The following is a 17,370-nucleotide window of genomic DNA, read 5'->3' as shown; positions in this document are numbered from 1 at the left end:
GACTCTAGGTTTCCTGAAAGCAGTGTTTACCCTTTGTTGTATTGTATAAACTTGAAAGTCCACTGAAGCAAACAATGGAACAGAACAACGGCACAGCAAGGGCAGAATTCCATCTGTTGAACTACGTTGATAATACGTATATGTTGGTTAGAAAATTCAATGTACATTTCTTCTATTTGGTTGAGAACTGTTGCGCGCCTCTTTCTGAACACAGTTTTTCTGAGTTAACAAATAAGGGAAACAACAACATTTATAAAGACATACATGAGATCAAGATATCATCTAATACCTTCAGTTCAAAGGGCTACATCTGGACTTTTAGTAGTATGTACGTTAATCAGCTCAGAAAACAAGGGAGGTCCAGAATCCTCTATCTCTGCTTCCGCCTTCTATGGCAATGCCACTGTTGAATATCTCACACAATCAACGCCATCACCACACTCACAGAGAGGAGAAAGCTCTATCTTGTGTTATAATTGCTAGAAATGTTCATGTTCTTTCCTGTTTCAAAGAAGGAGTCTTTACTAAAGAGTATTTTTAGGCTAGGCCTCATTTAAAACACGGTATTTCCTGAGTTTCACAGTGAATTTCAAAGAAACAAAATAGGGAACAAATGTGAACGGTGAAATCTCATATATTTCTTTTGGTGTGTCACGTGTAACACACTACCCAGAAGACTCTAGGTTTCCGGAAAGCAGTGTTTACCCTTTGTTGTATTGTATAAACTTGAAAGTCCACTGAAGCAAACAATGGAACAGAACAACGGCACAGCAAGGGCAGAATTCCATCTGTTGAAATACTTTGATAATACGTATATGTTGGTTAGAATGTTGAATGTTCATTTCTTCTATTTGGTTGAAAACTGTTGCTCGCCTCTTTCAGAACACAGTTTTTCTGAGTTAACAAGTAAGGGAAACAGCAACATTTAGAAAGACATACATGAGAAAAAGATAGCATCTAATAACTTCAGTTCAAAGGGCTACATCTAGACTTTCAGTAGTATATGTGTTAATCTCCTCAGAAAACAAGAGATGTCCAGAGTCCTCTATCTCTGCTTCCGCCTTCTATGGCAATGCCACCGATGACTATCTCACACAATCAACGAAATCACCACACGCACGGAGAGGAGAAAGCTTTATCTTGTGTTATAATTGCTAGAAATGTTCATGTTCTCTCCTGTTTCAAAGAAGGTTTCTTTATGAAAGAGAATTGATAGGCTAGGCCTCTTTTAAAACACGGTATTTCCTGAGTTTCACAGTGAATTACAAAGTAACAAAATAGGGAACAAATGTGAACGGTGAAATCTCATATATTTCTTTTGGTGTGTCACGTGTAACACACTACCCAGAAGACTCTAGGTTTCCTGAAAGCAGTGTTTACCCTTTGTTGTATTGTATAAACTTGAAAGTCCACTGAAGCAAACAATGGAACAGAACAACGGCACAGCAAGGGCAGAATTCCATCTGTTGAAATACTTTGATAATACGTATATGTTGGTTAGAAAATTCAATGTACATTTCTTCTATTTGGTTGAAAACTGTTGCTCGCCTCTTTCAGAACAGAGTTTTTATGAGTTAACAAATAAGGGGAACAGCAACATTTATAAAGACATACATGAGAACAAGATAGCATCTAATACCTTCAGTTCAAAGGGCTACATCTGGACTTTCAGTAGTATATGCGTTAATCTCTTCGGAAAACAAGAGGTGTCCAGAATTCTCTATCTCTGCTTCCGCCTTCTATGGCAATGCCACTGATGACTATCTCACACAATCAACGACATCACCACACGCACAAAGAGGAGAAAGCTCTATCTTGTGTTATAATTGCTAGAAATGTTCATGTTCTCTACTATTTCAAAGTAGGATTCTTTATGAAAGAGAATTGATAGGCTGGCCTCTTTTAAAACACGGTATTTCCTGAGTTTCACAGTGAATTACAAAGAAACAAAATAGGGAACAAATGTGAACGGTGAAATCTCATATATTTCTTTTGGTGTGTCACGTGTAACACACTACCCAGAAGACTCTAGGTTTCCTGAAAGCAGTGTTTACCCTTTGTTGTATTGTATAAACTTGAAAGTCCACTGAAGCAAACAATGGAACAGAACAACGGCACAGCAAGGGCAGAATTCCATCTGTTGAAATACTTTGATAATACGTATATGTTGGTTAGAAGGTTCAATGTTCATTTCTTCTATTTGGTTGAAAACTGTTGCTCGCCTCTTTCAGAACAGTTTTTCTGAGTTAACAAGTAAGGGAAACAGGAACATTTAGAAAGACATACATGAGAACAAGATAGCATCTAATACCTTCAGTTCAAAGGGCTACATCTAGATTTTCAGTAGTATATGCGTTAATCTCCTCGGAAAACAAGAGATGTCCAGAATCCTCTATCTCTGCTTCCGCCTTCTATGGCAATGCCACCGATGACTATCTCACACAATCAACGACATCACCACACTCACGGAGAGGAGAAAGCTCTATCTTGTGTTATAATTGCTAGAAATGTTCATGTTCTCTCCTGTTTCAAAGAAGGAGTCTTTACGAAAGAGTATTTTTAGGCTAGGCCTCATTTAAAACACGGTATTTCCTGAGTTTCACAGTGAATTTCAAAGAAACAAAATAGGGAACAAATGTGAACGGTGAAATCTCATATATTTCTTTTGGTGTGTCACGTGTAACACACTACCCAGAAGACTCTAGGTTTCCGGAAAGCAGTGTTTACCCTTTGTTGTATTGTATAAACTTGAAAGTCCACTGAAGCAAACAATGGAACAGAACAACGGCACAGCAAGGGCAGAATTCCATCTGTTGAAATACTTTGATAATACGTATATGATGGTTAGAATGTTGAATGTTCATTTCTTCTATTTGGTTGAAAACTGTTGCTCGCCTCTTTCAGAACACAGTTTTTCTGAGTTAACAAGTAAGGGAAACAGCAACATTTAGAAAGACATACATGAGAAAAAGATAGCATCTAATAACTTCAGTTCAAAGGGCTACATCTAGACTTTCAGTAGTATATGTGTTAATCTCCTCAGAAAACAAGAGATGTCCAGAATCCTCTATCTCTGCTTCCGCCTTCTATGGCAATGCCACCGATGACTATCTCACACAATCAACGAAATCACCACACGCACGGAGAGGAGAAAGCTTTATCTTGTGTTATAATTGCTAGAAATGTTCATGTTCTCTCCTGTTTCAAAGAAGGTTTCTTTATGAAAGAGAATTGATAGGCTAGGCCTCTATTAAAACACGGTATTTCCTGAGTTTCACAGTGAATTACAAAGTAACAAAATAGGGAACAAATGTGAACGGTGAAATCTCATATATTTCTTTTGGTGTGTCACGTGTAACACACTACCCAGAAGACTCTAGGTTTCCTGAAAGCAGTGTTTACCCTTTGTTGTATTGTATAAACTTGAAAGTCCACTGAAGCAAACAATGGAACAGAACAACGGCACAGCAAGGACAGAATTCCATCTGTTGAAATACTTTGATAATACGTATATGTTGGTTAGAAAATTCAATGTACATTTCTTCTATTTGGTTGAAAACTGTTGCTCGCCTCTTTCAGAACACAGTTTTTCTGAGTTAACAAATAAGGGAAACAGCAACATTTATAAAGACATACATGAGAACAAGATAGCATCTAATACCTTCAGTTCAAAGGGCTACATCTGGACTTTCAGTAGTATATGCGTTAATCTCCTCGGAAAACAAGAGATGTCCAGAATTCTCTATCTCTGCTTCCGCCTTCTATGGCAATGCCACTGATGACTATCTCACACAATCAACGCCATCACCACACTCACAGAGAGGAGAAAGCTCTATCTTGTGTTATAATTGCTAGAAATGTTCATGTTCTCTCCTGTTTCAAAGAAGGAGTCTTTACGAAAGAGTATTTTTAGGCTAGGCCTCTTTTAAAACACGGTATTTCCTGAGTTTCACAGTGAATTACAAAGAAACAAAATAGGGAACAAATGTGAACGGTGAAATCTCATATATTTCTTTTGGTGTGTCACGTGTAACACACTACCCAGAAGACTCTAGGTTTCCTGAAAGCAGTGTTTACCCTTTGTTGTATTGTATAAACTTGAAAGTCCACTGAAGCAAACAATGGAACAGAACAACGGCACAGCAAGGGCAGAATTCCATCTGTTGAAATACTTTGATAATACGTATATGTTGGTTAGAATGTTCAATGTTCATTTCTTCTATTTGGTTGAAAACTGTTGCTCGCCTCTTTCAGGACACAGTTTTTCTGAGTTAACAAGTAAGGGAAACAGGAACATTTAGAAAGACATACATGAGAACAAGATAGCATCTAATACCTTCAGTTCAAAGGGCTACATCTAGATTTTCAGTAGTATATGCGTTAATCTCCTCGGAAAACAAGAGATGTCCAGAATCCTCTATCTCTGCTTCCGCCTTCTATGGCAATGCCACCGATGACTATCTCACACAATCAACGACATCACCACACTCACGGAGAGGAGAAAGCTCTATCTTGTGTTATAATTGCTAGAAATGTTCATGTTCTCTCCTGTTTCAAAGAAGGAGTCTTTACGAAAGAGTATTTTTAGGCTAGGCCTCATTTAAAACACGGTATTTCCTGAGTTTCACAGTGAATTTCAAAGAAACAAAATAGGGAACAAATGTGAACGGTGAAATCTCATATATTTCTTTTGGTGTGTCACGTGTAACACACTACCCAGAAGACTCTAGGGTTCCTGAAAGCAGTGTTTACCCTTTATTTTATTGTATAAACTTGAAAGTCCACTGAAGCAAACAATGGACATAACAACCGCACAGCAAGGGCAGAATTCCATCTGTTGAAATACTTTGATAATACGTATATGTTGGTTAGATTGTTCAATGTACATTTCTTCTATTTGGTTGAAAACTGCTGCTTGCCTCTTTCAGAACACAGTTTTTCTTAGTTAAGAAGTAAAGGAAACAGGAACATTTAGAAAGACATACATGAGAACAAGATAGCATCTAATACCTTCAGTTCAAAGGGCTACATCTGGACTATCAGTAGTATATGCGTTAATCTCCTCGGAAAACAAGAGATGTCCAGAATCCTCTATCGCTGTTTCTGCCTCCTATGGCAATGTCACCGATGATTATCTCACACAATCAACGACATCACCACACGCACGGAGAGGAGAAAGCTTTATCTTGTGTTATAATTGCTAGAAATGTTCACGTTCTCTCCTGTTTCAAAGAAGGATTCTTTATGAAAGAGAATTGATAGGCTAGGCCTCTTTTGAAACACGGTATTTCCTGAGTTTCACAATGAATTACAAAGAAACAAAATAGGGAACAAATGTGAACGGTGAAATCTCCTATATTTCTTTTGGTGTGTCACGTGTAACACACTACCTGAAGACTCTAGGTTTCCTGAAATCAGTGTTTACCCTTTGTTGTATTGTATAAACTTGAAAGTCCACTGAAGCAAACAATGGAACAGAACAACGGCACAGCAAGGGCAGAATTCCATCTGTTGAAATACTTTGATAATACGTATATATTGGTTAGAAAATTCAATGTTCATTTCTTCTATTTGGTTGAAAACTGTTGCTCGCCTCTTTCAGAACACAGTTTTTCTGAGTTAACAAGTAAGGGAAACAGGAACATTTAGAAAGACATACATGAGAACAAGATAGCATCTAATACCTTCAGTTCAAAGGGCTACATCTGGACTTTCAGTAGAATATACGTTAATCTCCTCAGAAAGCAAGAGAGGTCCAGAATCCTCTATCTCTGCTTCCGCCCTCTATGGCAATGCCACCGATGACTATCTCACACAATCAACGAAATCACCACATGCACGGAGAGAAGAAAGCTTTATCTTGTGTTATAATTGCTAGAAATGTTCATGTTCTCTCCTGTTTCAAAGAAGGTTTCTTTATGAAAGAGAATTGATAGGCTAGGCCTCTTTTAAAACACGGTATTTCCTGAGTTTCACAGTGAATTACAAAGTAACAAAATAGGGAACAAATGTGAACGGTGAAATCTCATATATTTCTTTTGGTGTGTCACGTGTAACACACTACCCAGAAGACTCTAGGTTTCCTGAAAGCAGTGTTTACCCTTTGTTGTATTGTATAAACTTGAAAGTCCACTGAAGCAAACAATGGAACAGAACAACGGCACAGCAAGGACAGAATTCCATCTGTTGAAATACTTTGATAATACGTATATGTTGGTTAGAAAATTCAATGTACATTTCTTCTATTTGGTTGAAAACTGTTGCTCGCCTCTTTCAGAACAGAGTTTTTATGAGTTAACAAATAAGGGAAACAGCAACATTTATAAAGACATACATGAGAACAAGATAGCATCTAATACCTTCAGTTCAAAGGGCTACATCTGGACTTTCAGTAGTATATGCGTTAATCTCTTCCGAAAACAAGAGGTGTCCAGAATTCTCTATCTCTGCTTCCGCCTTCTATGGCAATGCCACTGATGACTATCTCACACAATCAACGACATCACCACACGCACAAAGAGGAGAAAGCTCTATCTTGTGTTATAATTGCTAGAAATGTTCATGTTCTCTACTATTTCAAAGTAGGATTCTTTATGAAAGAGAATTGATAGGCTGGCCTCTTTTAAAACACGGTATTTCCTGAGTTTCACAGTGAATTACAAAGAAACAAAATAGGGAACAAATGTGAACGGTGAAATCTCATATATTTCTTTTGGTGTGTCACGTGTAACACACTACCCAGAAGACTCTAGGTTTCCTGAAAGCAGTGTTTACCCTTTGTTGTATTGTATAAACTTGAAAGTCCACTGAAGCAAACAATGGAACAGAACAACGGCACAGCAAGGGCAGAATTCCATCTGTTGAAATACTTTGATAATACGTATATGTTGGTTAGAAGGTTCAATGTTCATTTCTTCTATTTGGTTGAAAACTGTTGCTCGCCTCTTTCAGAACACAGTTTTTCTGAGTTAACAAGTAAGGGAAACAGGAACATTTAGAAAGACATACATGAGAACAAGATAGCATCTAATACCTTCAGTTCAAAGGGCTACATCTAGATTTTCAGTAGTATATGCGTTAATCTCCTCGGAAAACAAGAGATGTCCAGAATCCTCTATCTCTGCTTCCGCCTTCTATGGCAATGCCACCGATGACTATCTCACACAATCAACGACATCACCACAGTCACGGAGAGGAGAAAGCTCTATCTTGTGTTATAATTGCTAGAAATGTTCATGTTCTCTCCTGTTTCAAAGAAGGAGTCTTTACGAAAGAGTATTTTTAGGCTAGGCCTCATTTAAAACACGGTATTTCCTGAGTTTCACAGTGAATTTCAAAGAAACAAAATAGGGAACAAATGTGAACGGTGAAATCTCATATATTTCTTTTGGTGTGTCACGTGTAACACACTACCCAGAAGACTCTAGGTTTCCTGAAAGCAGTGTTTACCCTTTGTTGTATTGTATAAACTTGAAAGTCCACTGAAGCAAACAATGGAACAGAACAACGGCACAGCAAGGGCAGAATTACATCTGTTGAAATACTTTGATAATACGTATATGTTGGTTAGAAAATTCAATGTACATTTCTTCTATTTGGTTGAAAACTGTTGCTCGCCTCTTTCAGAACACAGTTTTTCTGAGTTAACAAATAAGGGAAACAGCAACATTTATAAAGACATACATGAGAACAAGATAGCATCTAATACCTTCAGTTCAAAGGGCTACATCTGGACTTTCAGTAGTATATGCGTTAATCTCCTCGGAAAACAAGAGATGTCCAGAATTCTCTATCTCTGCTTCCGCCTTCTATGGCAATGCCACTGATGACTATCTCACACAATCAACGAAATCACCACACGCACGGAGAGGAGAAAGCTTTATCTTGTGTTATAATTGCTAGAAATGTTCGTGGTCTATCCTGTTTCAAAGAAGGATTCTTTATGAAGGGAATTGATAGGCTAGGCCTCTTTTAAAACACGGTATTTCCTGAGTTTCACAGTGAATTAAGAAACAAAATAGGGAACAAATGTGAACGGTGAAATCTCATGTATTTCCTTTGGTGTGTCACGTGTAACACACTACCCAGAAGACTCTAGGTTTCCTGAAAGCAGTGTTTACCCTTTGTTGTATTGTATATACTTGAAAGTCCACTGAAGCAAACAATGGAACAGAACAACGGCACAGCAAGGGCAGAATTCCATCTGTTGAAATACTTTGATAATACGTATATATTGGTTAGAAAATTCAATGTTCATTTCTTCTATTTGGTTGAAAACTGTTGCTCGCCTCTTTCAGAACACAGTTTTTCTGAGTTAACAAGAAAGGGAAACAGGAACATTTAGAAAGACATACATGAGAACAAGATAGCATCTAATACCTTCAGTTCAAAGGGCTACATCTGGACTTTCAGTAGAATATACGTTAATCTCCTCAGAAAACAAGAGAGGTCCAGAATCCTCCATCTCTGCTTCCGCCTTCTATGGCAATGCCACCGATGACTATATCAAACAATCAACGAAATCACCACACGCACGGAGAGGAGAAAGCTTTATCTTGTGTTATAATTGCTAGAAATGTTCATGTTCTCTTCTGTTTCAAAGAAGGTTTCTTTATGAAAGAGAATTGATAGGCTAGGCCTCATTTAAAACACGGTATTTCCTGAGTTTCACAGTGAATTTCAAAGAAACAAAATAGGGAACAAATGTGAACGGTGAAATCTCATATATTTCTTTTGGTGTGTCACGTGTAACACACTACCCAGAAGACTCTAGGTTTCCTGAAAGCAGTGTTTACCCTTTGTTGTATTGTATAAACTTGAAAGTCCACTGAAGCAAACAATGGAACAGAACAACGGCACAGCAAGGGCAGAATTACATCTGTTGAAATACTTTGATAATACGTATATGTTGGTTAGAAAATTCAATGTACATTTCTTCTATTTGGTTGAAAACTGTTGCTCGCCTCTTTCTGAACACAGTTTTTCTGAGTTAACAAGTAAGGGAAACAGGAACATTTAGAAAGACATACATGAGAACAAGATAGCATCTAATACCTTCAGTTCAAAGGGCTACATCTGGACTTTCAGTAGAATATACGTTAATCTCCTCGGAAAACAAGAGAGGTCCAGAATCCTCCATCTCTGCTTCCGCTTTCTATGGCAATGCCACCGATGACTATCTCAAACAATCAACGAAATCACCACACGCACGGAGAGGAGAAAGCTTTATCTTGTGTTATAATTGCTAGAAATGTTCATGTTCTCTCCTGTTTCAAAGAAGGTTTCTTTATGAAAGAGAATTGATAGGCTAGGCCTCTATTAAAACACGGTATTTCCTGAGTATCACAGTGAATTACAAAGAAACAAATAGGGAACAAATGTGAACGGTGAAATCTCATATATTTCTTTTGGTGTGTCACGTGTAACACACTACCCAGAAGATTCTAGGTTTCCGGAAAGCAGTGTTTACCCTTTGTTGTATTGTATAAACTTGAAAGTCCACTGAAGCAAACAATGGAACAGAACAACGGCACAGCAAGGGCAGAATTCCATCTGTTGAAATACTTTGATAATACGTATATGTTGGTTAGAAGGTTCAATGTTCATTTCTTCTATTTGGTTGAAAACTGTTGCTCGCCTCTTTCAGAACACAGTTTTTCTGAGTTAACAAGTAAGGGAAACAGGAACATTTAGAAAGACATACATGAGAGCAAGATAGCATCTAATACCTTCAGTTCAAAGGGCTACATCTGGACTTTCAGTAGAATATACGTTAATCTCTTCAGAAAACAAGAGATGTCCAGAATCCTCTATCTCTGCTTCCGCCTTCTATGGCAATGCCACCGATGACTATCTCACACAATCAACGACATCACCACACGCACGGAGAGGAGAAAGCTTTATCTTGTGTTATAATTGCTAGCAATGTTCATGTTCTCTCCTGTTTCAAAGAAGGAGTCTTTACGAAAGAGTATTTTTAGGCTAGGCCTCATTTAAAACACGGTATTTCCTGAGTTTCACAGTGAATTTCAAAGAAACAAAATAGGGAACAAATGTGAACGGTGAAATCTCATATATTTCTTTTGGTGTGTCACGTGTAACACACTACCCAGAAGACTCTAGGTTTCCTGAAAGCAGTGTTTACCCTTTGTTGTATTGTATAAACTTGAAAGTCCACTGAAGCAAACAATGGAACAGAACAACGGCACAGCAAGGGCAGAATTCCATCTGTTGAAATACTTTGATAATACGTATATGTTGGTTAGAATGTTGAATGTTCATTTCTTCTATTTGGTTGAAAACTGTTGCTCGCCTCTTTCAGAACACAGTTTTTCTGAGTTAACAAGTAAGGGAAACAGCAACATTTAGAAAGACATACATGAGAAAAAGATAGCATCTAATAACTTCAGTTCAAAGGGCTACATCTAGACTTTCAGTAGTATATGTGTTAATCTCCTCAGAAAACAAGAGATGTCCAGAATCCTCTATCTCTGCTTCCGCCTTCTATGGCAATGCCACCGATGAATATCTCACACAATCAACGAAATCACCACACGCACGGAGAGGAGAAAGCTTTATCTTGTGTTATAATTGCTAGAAATGTTCATGCTCTCTCCTGTTTCAAAGAAGGTTTCTTTATGAAAGAGAATTGATAGGCTAGGCCTCTATTAAAACACCGTATTTCCTGAGTTTCACAGTGAATTACAAAGTAACAAAATAGGGAACAAATGTGAACGGTGAAATCTCATATATTTCTTTTGGTGTGTCACGTGTAACACACTACCCAGAAGACTCTAGGTTTCCTGAAAGCAGTGTTTACCCTTTGTTGTATTGTATACACTTGAAAGTCCACTGAAGCAAACAATGGAACAGAACAACAGCACAGCAAGGGCAGAATTCCATCTGTTGAAGTACTTTGATAATACGTATATGTTGGTTAGAAAATTCAATGTACATTTCTTCTATTTGGTTGAAAACTGTTGCTCGCCTCTTTCAGAACACAGTTTTTCTGAGTTAACAAATAAGGGAAACAGCAACAATTATAAAGACATACATGAGAACAAGATAGCATCTAATACCGTCAGTTCAAAGGGCTACATCTGGACTTTCAGTAGTATATGCGTTAATTTCCTCGGAAAACAAGAGATGTCCAGAATTCTCTATCTCTGCTTCCGCCTTCTATGGCAATGCCACTGATGACTATCTCACACAATCAACGCCATCACCACACTCACAGAGAGGAGAAAGCTCTATCTTGTGTTATAATTGCTAGAAATGTTCATGTTCTCTCCTGTTTCAAAGAAGGAGTCTTTACGAAAGAGTATTTTTAGGCTAGGCCTCATTTAAAACACGGTATTTCCTCAGTTTTACAGTGAATTACAAAGAAACAAAATAGGGAACAAATGTGAACGGTGAAATCTCATATATTTCTTTTGGTGTGTCACGTGTAACACACTACCCAGAAGACTCTAGGTTTCCTGAAAGCAGTGTTTACCCTTTGTTGTATTGTATAAACTTGAAAGTCCACTGAAGCAAACAATGGAACAGAACAACGGCACAGCAAGGGCAGAATTCCATCTGTTGAAATACTTTGATAATACGTATATGTTGATTAGAAAATTCAATGTACATTTCTTCTATTTGGTTGAAAACTGTTGCTCGCCTCTTTCAGAACACAGTTTTTCTGAGTTAACAAGTAAGGGAAACAGGAACATTTAGAAAGACATACATGAGAACAAGATAGCATCTAATACCTTCAGTTCAAAGGGCTACATCTGGACTTTCATTAGAATATACGTTAATCTCCTCGGAAAACAAGAGAGGTCCAGAATCCTCCATCTCTGCTTCCGCTTTCTATGGCAATGCCACCGATGACTATCTCAAACAATCAACGAAATCACCACACGCACGGAGAGGAGAAAGCTTTATCTTGTGTTATAATTGCTAGAAATATTCATGTTCTCTCCTGTTTCAAAGAAGGTTTCTTTATGAAAGAGAATTGATAGGCTAGGCCTCTTTTAAAACACGGTATTTCCTGAGTTTCACAGTGAATTACAAAGAAACAAAATAGGGAACAAATGTGAACGGTGAAATCTCATATATTTCTTTTGGTGTGTCACGTGTAACACACTACCCAGAAGACTCTAGGTTTCCTGAAAGCAGTGTTTACCCTTTGTTGTATTGTATAAACTTGAAAGTCCACTGAAGCAAACAATGGAACAGAACAACGGCACAGCAAGGGCAGAATTCCATCTGTTGAAGTACGTTGATAATACGTATATGTTGGTTAGAAAATTCAATGTACATTTCTTCTATTTGGTTGAAAACTGTTGCGCGCCTCTTTCTGAACACAGTTTTTCTGAGTTAACAAATAAGGGAAACAACAACATTTATAAAGACATACATGAGATCAAGATATCATCTAATACCTTCAGTTCAAAGGGCTACATCTGGACTTTTAGTAGTATGTACGTTAATCAGCTCAGAAAACAAGGGAGGTCCAGAATCCTCTATCTCTGCTTCCGCCTTCTATGGCAATGCCACTGTTGAATATCTCACACAATCAACGCCATCACCACACTCACAGAGAGGAGAAAGCTCTATCTTGTGTTATAATTGCTAGAAATGTTCATGTTCTTTCCTGTTTCAAAGAAGGAGTCTTTACTAAAGAGTATTTTTAGGCTAGGCCTCATTTAAAACACGGTATTTCCTGAGTTTCACAGTGAATTTCAAAGAAACAAAATAGGGAACAAATGTGAACGGTGAAATCTCATATATTTCTTTTGGTGTGTCACGTGTAACACACTACCCAGAAGACTCTAGGTTTCCGGAAAGCAGTGTTTACCCTTTGTTGTATTGTATAAACTTGAAAGTCCACTGAAGCAAACAATGGAACAGAACAACGGCACAGCAAGGGCAGAATTCCATCTGTTGAAATACTTTGATAATACGTATATGTTGGTTAGAATGTTGAATGTTCATTTATTCTATTTGGTTGAAAACTGTTGCTCGCCTCTTTCAGAACACAGTTTTTCTGAGTTAACAAGTAAGGGAAACAGCAACATTTAGAAAGACATACATGAGAAAAAGATAGCATCTAATAACTTCAGTTCAAAGGGCTACATCTAGACTTTCAGTAGTATATGTGTTAATCTCCTCAGAAAACAAGAGATGTCCAGAGTCCTCTATCTCTGCTTCCGCCTTCTATGGCAATGCCACCGATGACTATCTCACACAATCAACGAAATCACCACACGCACGGAGAGGAGAAAGCTTTATCTTGTGTTATAATTGCTAGCAATGTTCATGTTCTCTCCTGTTTCAAAGAAGGTTTCTTTATGAAAGAGAATTGATAGGCTAGGCCTCTATTAAAACACGGTATTTCCTGAGTATCACTTTGAATTACAAAGAAACAAAATAGGGAACAACTGTGAATGGTGAAATCTCATATATTTCTTTTGGTGTGTCACGTGTAACACACTACCCAGAAGACTCTAGGTTTTCGGAAAGCAGTGTTTACCCTTTGTTGTATTGTATAAACTTGAAAGTCCACTGAAGCAAACAATGGAACAGAACAACGGCACAGCAAGGGCAGAATTCCATCTTTTGAAATACTTTGATAATACGTATATGTTGGTTAGAAGGTTCAATGTTCATTTCTTCTATTTGGTTGAAAACTGTTGCTCGCCTCTTTCAGAACACAGTTTTTCTGAGTTTACAAGTAAGGGAAACAGGAACATTTAGAAAGACATACATGAGAACAAGATAGCATCTAATACCTTCAGTTCAAAGGGCTACATCTGGACTTTCAGTAGAATATACGTTAATCTCCTCAGAAAGCAAGAGAGGTCCAGAATCCTCTATCTCTGCTTCCGCCCTCTATGGCAATGCCACCGATGACTATCTCACACAATCAACGAAATCACCACATGCACGGAGAGAAGAAAGCTTTATCTTGTGTTATAATTGCTAGAAATGTTCATGTTCTCTCCTGTTTCAAAGAAGGTTTCTTTATGAAAGAGAATTGATAGGCTAGGCCTCTTTTAAAACACGGTATTTCCTGAGTTTCACAGTGAATTACAAAGTAACAAAATAGGGAACAAATGTGAACGGTGAAATCTCATATATTTCTTTTGGTGTGTCACGTGTAACACACTACCCAGAAGACTCTAGGTTTCCTGAAAGCAGTGTTTACCCTTTGTTGTATTGTATAAACTTGAAAGTCCACTGAAGCAAACAATGGAACAGAACAACGGCACAGCAAGGGCAGAATTCCATCTGTTGAAATACTTTGATAATACGTATATGTTGGTTAGAAAATTCAATGTACATTTCTTCTATTTGGTTGAAAACTGTTGCTCGCCTCTTTCAGAACAGAGTTTTTATGAGTTAACAAATAAGGGGAACAGCAACATTTATAAAGACATACATGAGAACAAGATAGCATCTAATACCTTCAGTTCAAAGGGCTACATCTGGACTTTCAGTAGTATATGCGTTAATCTCTTCGGAAAACAAGAGGTGTCCAGAATTCTCTATCTCTGCTTCCGCCTTCTATGGCAATGCCACTGATGACTATCTCACACAATCAACGACATCACCACACGCACAAAGAGGAGAAAGCTCTATCTTGTGTTATAATTGCTAGAAATGTTCATGTTCTCTACTATTTCAAAGTAGGATTCTTTATGAAAGAGAATTGATAGGCTGGCCTCTTTTAAAACACGGTATTTCCTGAGTTTCACAGTGAATTACAAAGAAACAAAATAGGGAACAAATGTGAACGGTGAAATCTCATATATTTCTTTTGGTGTGTCACGTGTAACACACTACCCAGAAGACTCTAGGTTTCCTGAAAGCAGTGTTTACCCTTTGTTGTATTGTATAAACTTGAAAGTCCACTGAAGCAAACAATGGAACAGAACAACGGCACAGCAAGGGCAGAATTCCATCTGTTGAAATACTTTGATAATACGTATATGTTGGTTAGAAGGTTCAATGTTCATTTCTTCTATTTGGTTGAAAACTGTTGCTCGCCTCTTTCAGAACACAGTTTTTCTGAGTTAACAAGTAAGGGAAACAGGAACATTTAGAAAGACATACATGAGAACAAGATAGCATCTAATACCTTCAGTTCAAAGGGCTACATCTAGATTTTCAGTAGTATATGCGTTAATCTCCTCGGAAAACAAGAGATGTCCAGAATCCTCTATCTCTGCTTCCGCCTTCTATGGCAATGCCACCGATGACTATCTCACACAATCAACGACATCACCACACTCACGGAGAGGAGAAAGCTCTATCTTGTGTTATAATTGCTAGAAATGTTCATGTTCTCTCCTGTTTCAAAGAAGGAGTCTTTACGAAAGAGTATTTTTAGGCTAGGCCTCATTTAAAACACGGTATTTCCTGAGTTTCACAGTGAATTTCAAAGAAACAAAATAGGGAACAAATGTGAACGGTGAAATCTCATATATTTCTTTTGGTGTGTCACGTGTAACACACTACCCAGAAGACTCTAGGTTTCCTGAAAGCAGTGTTTACCCTTTGTTGTATTGTATAAACTTGAAAGTCCACTGAAGCAAACAATGGAACAGAACAACGGCACAGCAAGGGCAGAATTCCATCTGTTGAAATACTTTGATAATACGTATATGTTGGTTAGAAAATTCAATGTACATTTCTTCTATTTGGTTGAAAACTGTTGCTCGCCTCTTTCAGAACACAGTTTTTCTGAGTTAACAAATAAGGGAAACAGCAACATTTATAAAGACATACATGAGAACAAGATAGCATCTAATACCTTCAGTTCAAAGGGCTACATCTGGACTTTCAGTAGTATATGCGTTAATCTCCTCGGAAAACAAGAGATGTCCAGAATTCTCTATCTCTGCTTCCGCCTTCTATGGCAATGCCACTGATGACTATCTCACACAATCAACGAAATCACCACACGCACGGAGAGGAGAAAGCTTTATCTTGTGTTATAATTGCTAGAAATGTTCGTGGTCTATCCTGTTTCAAAGAAGGATTCTTTATGAAGGGAATTGATAGGCTAGGCCTCTTTTAAAACACGGTATTTCCTGAGTTTCACAGTGAATTACAAAGAAACAAAATAGGGAACAAATGTGAACGGTGAAATCTCATGTATTTCCTTTGGTGTGTCACGTGTAACACACTACCCAGAAGACTCTAGGTTTCCTGAAAGCAGTGTTTACCCTTTGTTGTATTGTATAAACTTGAAAGTCCACTGAAGCAAACAATGGAACAGAACAACGGCACAGCAAGGGCAGAATTCCATCTGTTGAAATACTTTGATAATACGTATATATTGGTTAGAAAATTCAATGTTCATTTCTTCTATTTGGTTGAAAACTGTTGCTCGCCTCTTTCAGAACACAGTTTTTCTGAGTTAACAAGAAAGGGAAACAGGAACATTTAGAAAGACATACATGAGAACAAGATAGCATCTAATACCTTCAGTTCAAAGGGCTACATCTGGACTTTCAGTAGAATATACGTTAATCTCCTCAGAAAACAAGAGAGGTCCAGAATCCTCCATCTCTGCTTCCGCCTTCTATGGCAATGCCACCGATGACTATCTCAAACAATCAACGAAATCACCACACGCACGGAGAGGAGAAAGCTTTATCTTGTGTTATAATTGCTAGAAATGTTCATGTTCTCTCCTGTTTCAAAGAAGGTTTCTTTATGAAAGAGAATTGATAGGCTAGGCCTCTTTTAAAACACGGTATTTCCTGAGTTTCACAGTGAATTACAAAGTAACAAAATAGGGAACAAATGTGAACGGTGAAATCTCATATATTTCTTTTGGTGTGTCACGTGTAACACACTACCCAGAAGACTCTAGGTTTCCTGAAAGCAGTGTTTACCCTTTGTTGTATTGTATAAACTTGAAAGTCCACTGAAGCAAACAATGGAACAGAACAACGGCACAGCAAGGGCAGAATTCCATCTGTTGAAATACTTTGATAATACGTATATGTTGGTTAGAAAATTCAATGTACATTTCTTCTATTTGGTTGAAAACTGTTGCTCGCCTCTTTCAGAACACAGTTTTTATGAGTTAACAAATAAGGGAAACAGCAACATTTATAAAGACATACATGAGAACAAGATATCATCTAATACCTTCAGTTCAAAGGGCTACATCTGGACTTTTAGTAGTATGTACGTTAATCTGCTCAGAAAACAAGGGAGGTCCAGAATCCTCTATCTCTGCTTCCGCCTTCTATGGCAATGCCACCGATGACTATCTCACACAATCAACGCCATCACCACACTCACAGAGTGGAGAAAGCTCTATCTTGTGTTATAATTGCTAGAAATGTTCATGTTCTCTCCTGTTTC

Source organism: Furipterus horrens, unplaced genomic scaffold, assembly GCF_987537825.1.
Source record: "Furipterus horrens unplaced genomic scaffold, mFurHor1.1.pri manual_scaffold_8, whole genome shotgun sequence".
Lineage (NCBI taxonomy): Eukaryota > Metazoa > Chordata > Mammalia > Chiroptera > Furipteridae > Furipterus > Furipterus horrens.
Note: the sequence above shows the minus strand (reverse complement) of the source record.